Source organism: Limulus polyphemus, unplaced genomic scaffold (assembly GCF_000517525.1).
Source record: "Limulus polyphemus unplaced genomic scaffold, Limulus_polyphemus-2.1.2 Scaffold167, whole genome shotgun sequence".
In the NCBI taxonomy this organism is placed as follows: Eukaryota; Metazoa; Arthropoda; class Merostomata; order Xiphosura; family Limulidae; genus Limulus; species Limulus polyphemus.
The window spans coordinates 101958-114819 of record NW_013665777.1 but is presented as its reverse complement, the minus strand read 5'-3'; positions in this window follow the sequence as shown (position 1 = coordinate 114819).

Sequence of the window (12862 nt, the reverse complement as noted above, 5' to 3'; positions counted from 1 at the left end):
CTAATTTGCGAATGAAACCACTCCACTAATGTCTTCTGACAATTACTCCTATTCTGAGAATCTCTACAGTAACACCATAGTTCATGGATGCCCAAAATAAAGAGTTCCAGAATATTTATAAACACGCGTCACAAGAACGTTGATATGCAACCAATAATAATCTCTGATTGGTCGTCTGGGTAATGCTTTCCAGTTCCTTCACCACGAGGTTTATATAAAATAGTGACCAATTCATTCTAAAAATAGTTTCGTGTTCAACTCAGTTATTATATTCAGAGTGAAGATGGACAGTCGTTGTGTACGTAAGGGCAGGTGAGCATTATCAAATGGTGTGAGGAGTTATCTGCCTGACACTAAAGTACTGATCTGTACAGTATTTGAAATAATTGTGAACATTATAGAATCGAGATTAAAACAACTATTCTTAGATCTTTCTCTGATGCCATTATACCACAGTTAATTTTGAAGGATCATAATGCCTTCGTCATATCTCATCACTTCTTTATCTTGAACAGGAGATTATTGTGAAAATGGACCTCAGCCCCACAAAACATATGGGGGTTTCACATCAGCCTAACGCACACCGGACTACGTGAGCAACACTTTGGTGAAGGTATGAAACTCACGTAGTTATGCATAGACGCTGCAGGGTTGATATGACCATTGCAAGGAAGTAACTGAATAAACAACTTTAGAAAGTAAGCACGGGTAGATGTGGTCAAAGGAAAAAATATGAATAACTTAATGGAACTAAACTTGAAGCTTTTAACATGCATAACTGATAACCATACAGAATTACACAGAAAAATACGTTACAATTAGTGAAGCAAGAAAAAATGCTAAATTAGAAACGTGAGGGCGAACATCGAAAGAATTTCCCTCGTATAGCCAAAGAAATCAAGTTTAGAAATTGTACAAAAATAATAAGAAAATGAAAAAATACAAATCAATCTATAATACTAGCAGAAATTATCAACAAAATTAATAAGAATAGCAACAGTACTTTAATATTCTATGGCATTACTATAAAGAAAGTTATTAACACTGTTTTAGAGAGGAAAACTACCACCATATATTTTAAAGAATCTGGTTGGTTCTCTAAAGTATAGTTCTGTTCCGAATAATAGGGCTGCGATCCTAAAGTTAATGTTGGTTACTGTCGAGTGTCACATATTTATTAAGTGTGGTTTTTGGTGTGTATTGACAAAAAGTCATGATATCTAATCAAAAACACCTGAGGTGTGAAAAAAAAAGTGCTGCCAAAAAAGAATTGGGTGTGTAAATTAAAGGAATAAAATCAAAATCAGTGGCCAAACTGGTAGCTACACTTATAGCTTGGCCGAGTATCTTATTTTACACACCACCATGCCCCAAATTGAACAAAAATATGGCCTTGAAAATGTTTACAGTAAACACACGAAGAAACACATGAAGTATTACTTCTGATTATATTGAACGTTTTTTTATTGACGGTTATAAAATAATCATACATATCAGTATGTTTCTCTATCAAGTGAAGCACTTGTTTGCATTCATAAGTTTTAATGATGTATGTTAGTGGAAATTGTTAACATACATCATTAAAACTTATGAATGCAAACAAGTGCTTCACTGTGGAAATTGTTAACATACATGATTAACATGATGAGGTGTGAAAAATATTAGGCATTTAGTATGAGTTGTTATAAATATTAGGCATTTAATATGAGATGTAAAAAATATTAGGCATTTAGTATGACTTGTAATAAATATTAGGCATTTACTATGAGGCGTGACAAATATTAGGTATTTAATGTAAGGTGTAACAAACATTAAGAATTTAATACGAGGTGCAACAAATATTAGGCGTTTAATATAAGATGTAACAAATATTAGGCATTTGATACGAGGTGTACCAAATATTAGGCATTTAATATAAGGTGTAACAAATATTATGCATTTAATACAAGGTGTAACAAATATTCAGCATTTAATATGAGGTGTAACAAATATTAGGCACTTAATACGAGATGTATCAAATATTAGGTATTTAATATAAGGTGTAACAAATATTAGGCATTTAATATAAGATGTAACAAATATTAGGTACTTCATATGAGGTTAACAAATATTATGAACTTAATACGAGATGTAACAAATATTAGGCATTTAATACGAGGTGTAACAAATATTAGACATTTAATATAAGATGTAACAAATATTAGGCACTTAATATGAGGTGTAACAAATATTAGGAATAAACATAGTACTACTCATGATTAGAAACGAGATAATGTTTTTGCAATCAATAATTAATGTTTATCAAACACATAAACAAAACTGGGATGATGTCACTTCCTTCGTTTCGGCTTTTTCGCATAAATAACGAGCGTGTTATATGTTTGTGCATGCTGAAACTCTTTATCATAAGCCATCAACAACCTACTTTCTATCAAACCTGCCGCTTTCTCTCAAACCTGATTACTCTTTTCTAGCTGAGTAGACTATCTCAGCAACACTGGATCTTCGGATCCACTGGAGTTTGACTGTCCACTATAGAATAAAAGGTATATCCTTAATTGAACCTGGATATGCTTCAAGCATCGTTCAACACGTTTTAGAATGATATAACTCCACTTGCATAGCAGATTAATTAGTACTATTAGTAAATTATAGTACTGTCACTGAACGTATCGCCTTTCTCTTCAGCTATGAGAACTCGATGAGATAATATGAACACAACTACTAAACACTTTCCCCCCCAGTGGCACAGCAGTATGTCTGCGAACTTACAACGCTAGAAACCGGGTTTCGATACCCGTGGTGGGCAGACCATAGATAGTCCATTGTGTCGTTTTGTGTTTAACTTCAAACAAATACTAAACACTTGTAGCGTTTCCTGTACAAGTTCTAGGAAAAGTTGTGGTGTAATTTGGACATCTTGTTGTCATTTCTCATTAGCTCTCTTGGCATTTTGGTTCTCGGGAACATCTCAATACCACTAGGTAGATTGAAGACAGGTTCAGCTTAGTGTTCTCTAATTTAATAAGTGTCGCTTTCAGTTTAGTTTTAACTAAGTTTTCTCGTAATTTTATAGCTGAAGAATATACTTACGTTATATGTTAATTCCTAGGACCTGTTTGATGAGTCTCCTCTCTCTTCGCATGCCCAACTTCTAAAAGAAAAAAAACTTTCCCGTTACTTTGTTTGCATACACAAATAATTTCATCATAGTTGTAAACTAAAGTAACAGAATGCTGCTAAAGGTGATTTTTTTCAAAATATTTGCTGTCATTTAATATAATATGAAATAAAATACTATTTGTACAGGGATGTATATGATACAACGTGTTTATCTTAATTACATATTACTTTTCTTCATAAATAAATATGAATTTTTTATTCTAGTTAAAAGAGTAACACCAAAGTTTTTCATATTTAAGTTGTTACATTCATGTAGGTGAATTTATGACAGTTTTTAATGAGTACTTATTTTTCATATCATTCATTCCAGTCAACTGCCGATTAAACAATTAAACCAATAATATTAACATTTGCCTTTAGTCTACAGTCTCTAAGGAAAACATGTGTTTAACAGGACTTGAAATACCAACAAAGCAATATTCGAACGCTTACTAAAAACCTGCATTTTAGCAATATAGTACAAAAATGTTTTTGACCTCCGTGGGTTATTTAGCATCGTATTTTATTTCACCATTCTTGAGCGACGCCATTGATTTGCAACTTATTGTCGCGTGTCTTTTTCTCTGATTTGTCTCCCATGATTGTGAAATTCTTTTTTTTTTCAGCTGGATTTTTCAGGATCATGTTTAAAAGTTCCTTAGTTTTATATAGTCACATATTTCAAAACTTTCTTCCAGTAGATGGTATTTTGCAACTGCATGATCATACTAAAGACGCAACAATGTTTTTGCTGATATTTGGTTTTGATGTAGTTCACTAGGCTTTCACACGGTCATTGTGTTTGTAGTATTTATTGAAAATAATGGACTTTCTAATCAAAACTATATCTAAGTGCGAGGGAGTAAGGGAAGAAAACTTTCAGCTTTCCCCCTGTATTAATGTTTTCTTTCTTGAATAATGTATTCATATATGATGTTCTAATAAACGTAAAAGAAATAACGACTTAGTAGCCATAAACAAAATTAACATAGATGAAAAAGAAAAGCAAGTTTTCTGTCACTGCCCAACAACTTCTATAAGTTGGAATGATTACACAGATGCTAGTATTTACATTTCTTTATTGACAAACGTGCACTACATAAGGTACAACTATTCTATAGTATACATACGTCATTTTAAACATCATTTCTTAATTGTCTTCGTTTTTTATTTAACTACAGGTAGCTCAGTTGTTCTAATCTGAAAAATTGGTGTAGTGAGGAAAAATTTTTTAAATTCTGTTGCTTTAGATATATATATGTAAACAAAGCTTCTTTTGTTAAACAAAAACTGTACCCCAGCTGGTCAGTGGTAACTTTATGAACTTATAATGCTAAAATCCCCGGCTCGATTCCTCGCGGAGGACAGATCGCTGATAACCTATTGTGTAGCTTTGCGATAAAAACATAAAACAAGAACAAAATCATTAAAAACTCGATTGTATTCGAATGACTAAGAGGTTAAAGTAATTTCAAATTTGACAAACTTAAATTCAAACAAGTGGTTAAGCATGGCCTGTAGGTTAGGGCATTCGACTCGAAACCTGCGAGTTCGAATCCCATCACTACAAATGTTCGCTTTTTATTTTAGCCGTGAGAGATTTTTAATAAAACACTCAATCCCATTATTCAGTAGTCAAGAGATGGCGGTGGGTAACATTGAATAGTTGCCCACCCTCTAGTCTACCGCTTCAAAATTAGGGACGGCTAGCGCAGACAGCCCTCCAGTGGTGTTGTAAGAAATTCAACAAACAAACATTCAAGCATATACAAATGAAAATTCTTCCATATCGTTCCTGTGTGCCCTTATTTTAATAGTAGAACAAAACTGTTTTGCCCTCTGTCAATTGTTTTCAATCAACTTAACAGCTTAGGGTAGAATATTGGTTATACAAAATGTTTAGCGGTTTTTGTCGTCAATTAATTTTGCTAAATATTACGAAAATGTTCGATAAATTTCAACAGAGAAAGGAGATTATATGAGATATATATAAATGTAAAAGTATCTGATTAATTATAATTTACCTTTTAATTCAGCTCTTGCTTTAAAGTACACGTATGTAGAAGAGTATATGCAGTAGGTAAATTTGAAGTTTGTTATAGTGACAAGTAGAGAGCATTTTCATTCTACTAGTGATTGGCATATAGCATTTCTCCTCTGATAATAACAGGTATAGAGTATTTTTATTCTGACAGTGACAGTTATAAAGTATTTACGCTCTTACGGTGATATATATAGTGTATATCTATTACCGGTAGAGTGGAAATACACTATATCTACACTGTGAGAGTGAAAATATACTATATCTATTACTGTTTGTTTGTTTGTTTTTGAATTTCGCGCAAAGCTACACGAGGGCTATCTGCGCTAGCCGTCCCTAATTTAGCAGTGTAAGACTAGAGGGCAGGCAGCTAGTCATCAACACCCACCGCCAACTCTTGGGCTACTCTTTTACCAACGAATAGTGGGATTGACCGTCACTTATAACGCCCCCACGGCTGAAAGGGTGAACATGTTTGGTGTGACGGGAATTCGAACCCGCGACCCCCAGATTGCGAGTCGAGCGCCTTATCCACCTGGCCATGCCGGGCCATCTATTACTGTAAGAGTGAAAATTGTGTATTTTCAATCTTACAGTAATAGATATAGTGTATTTTCACTCTCACAGTGTAGATATAGTGTATTTCCACTCTACCGGTAATAGATATAGTGTATTTTCAATCTTACAGTAATAGATATAGTGCATTTTCACTCTCACAGTGTAGATATAGTGTATTTCCACTCTACCGGTAATAGATATAGTGTATTTTCAATCTTACAGTAATAGATGTAGTGCATTTTCACTCTTACAGTAATATATATATAGTGTATTTTCACTCTTACAGTGATAGATATAGTGTATTTCCACTCTACCAGTAATAGATACAGTGTATTTACACTCTCACAGGTATAGAATATTTCCACTTTAAATAGTTTTCTAAGTTCTAGCCATACTGGCACAGCGGTATGTCTGCGTACTTACAACGCTAGAAACCGGGTTTCGATACCCGTGATGGGCAGAGCACAGATAACCCATTGTATAGCTATGTGCTTAACTTCAAATAAACAAACAATTCTATAAATTCCGATAGGTAACGGGTATTAAGAAACTGGTGTAAAGCCTGGTCTAATCATATGACCACCATTTACACTTACCTATATTAGATATGCTTTTCACTGATATTTCATGTCAAGCTGAGAAGTATCTTTCATAGACATGAAGATCAGAGAAATCCCTTTGTATGCTCTGTTTTTCGAGTGTCATTATTTTCACCTATAATTGACTTTACTTTTTTGAGACATGTTACATTTAATTAAAGTTTTCTAGAACATCCTGCCATTTAACCTATATGTTTAGATGGCGAAGTAGTTATTCCATCTAAAAGTTTAGAAAAAATGTTTTAGTGAAGACGCAAGTTAAATGATAGATGACAGACAATTTTACTATCGCTTTCAACGTTTAAGGAACATGAAATTGGATGTTTGGACTCAAAAGTGAAGAAGTCTGTAAATGTGCGTTTTTTTCAGTTCTTATCTCTCTATATCTCTTCAACACACAGTTCACTAACAGCATGAAGTGTTTCTTACGGATTCTATAAGCTATTTTCTTTTCTGATTTGGTCACTTCCAGTAGCTTCTCCTTCTCTGGACCTGGCCCCTTTCAATTACTTCCTAAGACCTGCTATCAACGTTCTGACGCATTCGTCTTCACATCTGACTGATCTCACCCAACAGCTGAATTTCTCTAAATCAGTAGCTCGATATTCATTTAGATCGTCTCACTCATCACGTCATATGGACTGTTTACTAGTGTAAATAACAAAGTTTTGTGAAAGTGAACTTGTCATCACGGAAGAATTTATTTGCGTCCTCTCGTATAGTTTGTCTTTTTGTGTTTTTGTTTTTGTATCGTTATAAAAATATTTCTCTCCATGTGTAACGATTAGAAAAGCAAAAGAAAATATGTCTTTGAACAAACTATCTTACGAAGGATAACCAAAGTAAATTACTGTTTCTCACTCAGTTACAAACTAACTTAACTGGTGTACTAATCTGTAAATTATGAGATAAGCTAAACTAGAATATCATAGCCAGTCTCATTAACCTTTGTTTGTTAGTTTGACCCTTGTAAAACATTTACGTCTTTTGTCTTTCCTGTTCTACTGAAACGAGATGAAAAAAGCACTGTTGTAATACATTTTTTGTTTGTTGTTAGTCACAACACAACACAATAGGCTATGTGTTTTCTGCCCATCTTAGGCATCGAACCCCGAACTTTTAGAGAGGGGTTTGTTTGTTGAATTTCACACAAAGCTACTCGAGGGCCACCTACGCCAGCCATAATAGTTTTGAAGTTGTAGACTAGAGGGTAAGCAGCTAATCAACACCACGCACCGCCAACTCATGGATACTCTAATTGAATAGTAGAATTTGACCGCTACTCTTATAATGCAACCACGGTCCCAAGTGCGGATTACGTTTTATTTTAAAGGATAACTGGGCGTGCGTAAACCACTGAATCTTGGATCCACAATCCGTGCGTGAACCATGGAATCTTGGATCCACAATCCGGCACGCTAGATGGTTGAAGTGGGGAAGGGATAACCGACCAATACATGAAAAAATACAATAATCATTAGTTTAATTATTAAGTGAAATTATTACTAGGTTACTTTTGAGAACATACATTACACCCTAAGCTCTATAAAATATGGCATAAAACATCTTGAGATTAGTAAAAGCAATACTTATAAAGAAATATTGTCGCTAAGACAACTTTATTTTTCTAACAGGGTGGTTGGCCTTTGGAATGGGTTACATTCAGATGTGGTGGAGGCGGTTACTTTAAGAGAGCTTAAAGGAAGTCTTAATAGATATTTGAAAGACAAGAACTGGCTTTGGATGTTTTATTTTAATTTTAAATGTTTGTATAGTTGATTGAACGGACTTGATGGACCAACAGATTCCTTACTGTCCTAAAAGTACACGAAATTAAAAGTAATATAATATATAAATTATATATTTAAATATAAAATAACATTATTGTATACCATGTGTTTAACTAAAAGCAAGGAGTGTTAAGAAATTCAAATCTATAGAAATTTTGTATTCAAACCTCAGTTGTAGTAGGATCATTTAACTGTAAGAATATTTCCTATTTAAATATATATCCCGCACTTGAAAATAGAATTAAATGTTTATCCTTCAGTTTAATGTTTCCATTTATTAACATGATTCCAGACATCACAAAAATTAAGTAATACGAATTCAGTTATACTCTTGCTTTTTTCTATAGTTCAAATATTGAATGACAAGATCTAGTCATTCTCGCCTTCAGGCCGAGGAAGAAAACGACGAGAATAGCAGTATCACTTGGCAGCTCGAGTTTTATATTAGTTTGCAGAGAACGATACCAAACACAATACTCACGAGCTGCATCACTTACGAGAAGCCTCGAATATTAGGATTGTCGTGTTTGTCAGGCTTCTACAGTCATAATGTAGTGCGCAGTCTCAAAGATTAATATATACTTTATGTTGATCTTTCGATCAAAACAGTAGTGGTTTACAAAAGGTTGCTAAGCTCAACAAGTCGTTACAACTATGGAGAACAACGCCTCTATGGTAAGTGAAATAATTTCTGATGAAACATTATTTTCTTACACTAAATTTGAAGATAGTTATAGCAAAAGAGTTGCTGTAACTGTAAAATAATATTCGGAGTTAAGAAAAATGTCGTTTGAGATTATTATCATTGAAAGCCACTAGTTTTTAGGGTGCTTGGTAAGTGTTTACTAAGTTTAAAAATTAGTTTGCTCAAACCACAAATAATGTTTATTGCATGAAGACAAACGTGTATTTTTCCCAACGAGATCGAATAACATAGATAGTTCAGAAGTCGTGGAATAAGAGCCTCCTCCAGCTTGTAGACTGATTAACACAATATTTAGTACACGATCCAGATGTTTTCTCTGGAAATTTATTGTAAGATTCTGGATAAGTTGAAAATTATTTTACAATTTCTGACGGTATCAATAAACCTTATAATATTTGTAATAGTAGAACAGTGGTTATTCGTGGGTCACCTGAAGTTATTTTGTTTTGTTTTTTCTCGTCGATACATTATGCTGCCACTTCCTTTACGTTGTTTTATCGTGCTGAAAACAATTCGAGAGCTCCATGATTTATTAAAACACTTAGTGACAGTAATCTATGGGCATAAAATGTTTACATTAGTGCTAGAGAGCTGTGTACGAATAATAAAAGTATTGTTACTTGTCTTAGTTAATTGACATGAACTTACGGTATGACTTAGTACGGTTTTTACTGGCTTGACGTAACCTGTTGATTAACGAATTAACAAGTTTACTAATGTCAGCCTTAAATAGCGTTGACGAATATTTTAAAATAGAGAATTGTCTACAGGTATGCTATCTTTTCATAGAATAGACATACCTTTGTAGTTAGCATGTCCGGGCTGTGAATCTGAAGTTTAACGTTTCGTATCCCGTTTTCGTAAAAACGCACTCCGCACTTTGAGACTGTGGGTGAGCTATAAAACTGACGATTAAATCCCACTATTTGTTCACACAAGAGTAACTCAAGTGTTGGAGGTTGGTGCTGTTGATTGTCTGCCTTCGCTATAGTCTGTCAGTTCTAAAAATAGATCTGATTATCAACATATTCAACACTCGCACAGTATTACACAGTGCTTTTCCTTAACTGTTTTCTATGCTCGTCACCTAGGCTGCCGCCTATGTCATATTACTGTATTATTGTTGACTAACAGAATCCTGAAGAATCATGTCATGGTAATGTTACCTTTACAATTATGACTTTATTATGCTAAACTCCAAGCAAGCTTGAATGTTAAATTTGTTACTTTCAGAGAGGAGTAATCCTGAATGATGACGTTATGGTTATTGTAAGTTAAAAACCAAGAGTTCAATGAAGGATCAAGTTTTTACTACTCGGTTCATTGTAGTTTTCAAAGCAAGTAATCGTTAGGATTAAACTAGTAAAACTATATACAATATTTGTTGCTATCTTACTGATATTCATAAACATATTTTGAGCTATTTCAATTTAATATTCCCTGACATATTAAATTTTCTGTTTTGTTTGTTACAAGATAGCGATAATACCGTGTAGATCGGATATGTGCGTGAGAAATCATTTGGATTCTTGAATTACAGCTGTGAATTGTGTACACCAGTAAAGTCAAATGATTACCTACAAATATTTCCTGACTGGAATTTAAAGCAAGAGTATCTACCAAAAATAATACTGAGTGAAGATATATATACACATACAATCATGTATTTATATATTCGATGCATACATGTGTTAATTCAGTCAATATTAAAAGGTGTATTAATTTAAAAAAAACTGACAATTCTAGTGTCGGACTTGGGAGCATAAAATTAACTCGTTAATTTTAGGTTCGTTTAATATTCATACGTATTTCGGCAAACTACTCAAGGGACAGACAAACCAATTAACAAACTCATTTTCCAATGGTATCTGCCCCTGGAAACAGTTTTCTAGTTGAGATCTAATCAGTTTGTCTTCCTTGACTACGTCAACCATGAAATTTGAACCATATTCAATCTCTTCTTATCTCTCGAGACAAATGACGGCTCATTCTGTGAAATCAGTCCTGATTATAAGCTTTTGGAACAGAAACACATACTAAGGTTCGTATAATAAATTAAAGTGATTAGTTTTTGTTAAGAAATATTATTTTTAGTTTTAAAATGTACTCGTTTCAATCAAGTATAGCCCCTAACAATTTGATTTTACGTTAATTTGTTTGTTTATAATTAAGCACAAAGCTACACAATGGACTATCTGTGCTCTAACCGCCACAGGTATCGAAACCCGGTTTCTAGCGTTGTAAGTCCGCAGACATACCGCTGTGCCACTGGAAGGCTTTTACGTTTGCCTTAATTATATATACACTTCACAAAATAATTAAAGGATGATCGGAATTTGTAATGTTATAGTTACGACAAAGGAAAAACCATTGTTAACCATCCACAGTTTTATTCCGAAAGTGAGAATCTGATGACGTTGACATAACTCAGGTTACAAATGTTAGTAGGAAAACTAGAGAGCTTAGAGGGAAAACATCCACGTGTAATCATGTTCCTAGCTATATCTACCTAATACTGAAAGATTCAAGCTAAACCATTTTAACTGTAAATTTTACATAGATATTGTCGGTTTAAAACTGAGAAGAAAACGTGTGATTCATATTCTATATTTAATAAACAGTGGTAGCTTAAAGTTTTGTATTAATAGTGTGTTTCCAGTCTTGAGAAAAAACTGTTAAAAGCTGGTGTGATTAGAAGACGTGTTTAGTACGCTATCTTGTTGTTATTATATGAATTATACAGGATGTGTACACTTACGTCTCCATAAAGTTGTCTTTTATTCAAACAAAACATTTTTACAACTGGAACATTATGTGTAAAATCACTTTAATGGGTCCATATATCAGTTTCTATGTACGCTTTTTTTACGCGTTACTATTAATTTGTTAAGCAGATAAATAAACTCGGTTAAAGTTCTGAATCAATGCTCACTTCTTATACTCGTTAAATAAATTAAGTTCAGGGGAGGCAGCTTGCTCAGAACCTATTTTACCTATGAACTGAGAATAATAATAATAACTTGAATCACTATTCAACTGGCAATTCTCATGAACTGAGTTGAAGAAATATATAACATATATGTGTGCTCGTATTTTGTATTTTTTTAATAAAGATTTTAATAGTTATTAAAATATTAAATTCACGAACTGAGTCGACTAGAGATTTGGATCAATATTTCACTAATATAATAGTGAAAAAGAGTTGTTTGTTTGTGAAATTTCGCGCAAAGCTACTCGAGGGCAATCTGCGCTAGCTGTCCCTAATTTAGCAATGTAAGACTAGAGGGAAGGCAGCTAGTCATCACCACCCACCGCCAACTCTTGGGCTACTCTTTTACCAACGAATAGTGGGATTGACCGTCACGTTATAACGCCCCTACGGCTGAAAGGACGAGTATGTTTGGTGTGACGGGGATTCGAACCCGCGACCCACAGGTTAAGAGTCAAGCGCCCTAACCACTTGGCCATGCCGGGCCAGTGAAAAGAAATGAGTAAAGATTTGGGTCACTCTTAGGTTATATTAAACATACTGCTTTGTTTTTTATTCAAGCATAAAGTCGAGTAAAGATTTGGATCATTGTTCATTTATTACATTCTGAGAGCTGGTGGCACACGTCTCCATTTCTATTACCGTTACCCATATTGACTGACCAACTAGTTTCAATACCCTTTTATCTTCTTGCTAAAGTTATTCCTGAAGGCAGACCAAAAATACTCTCAACTCCAATTACATACTTATTAAAGCTTTCTTTAATGACCCTTTAAAAAATACTATGCGATGATTGGAATATTTATGTTCGAGTTTTTAATCGTATGTTGAAACTAAATTATTGTCTTATAAGATTATTCCTTGTTTGTAATAAATTTGGTTTAACATCAACTGCAGTTATGCTACTTTTTTGTTTTCGTATTTCATGAAATACAGTAAAGTGTGAAAGTATCATGCATTTAAATATAAGTATATGACTATATACAGTTTTGCGTACACTGGTATCATATTTTTATA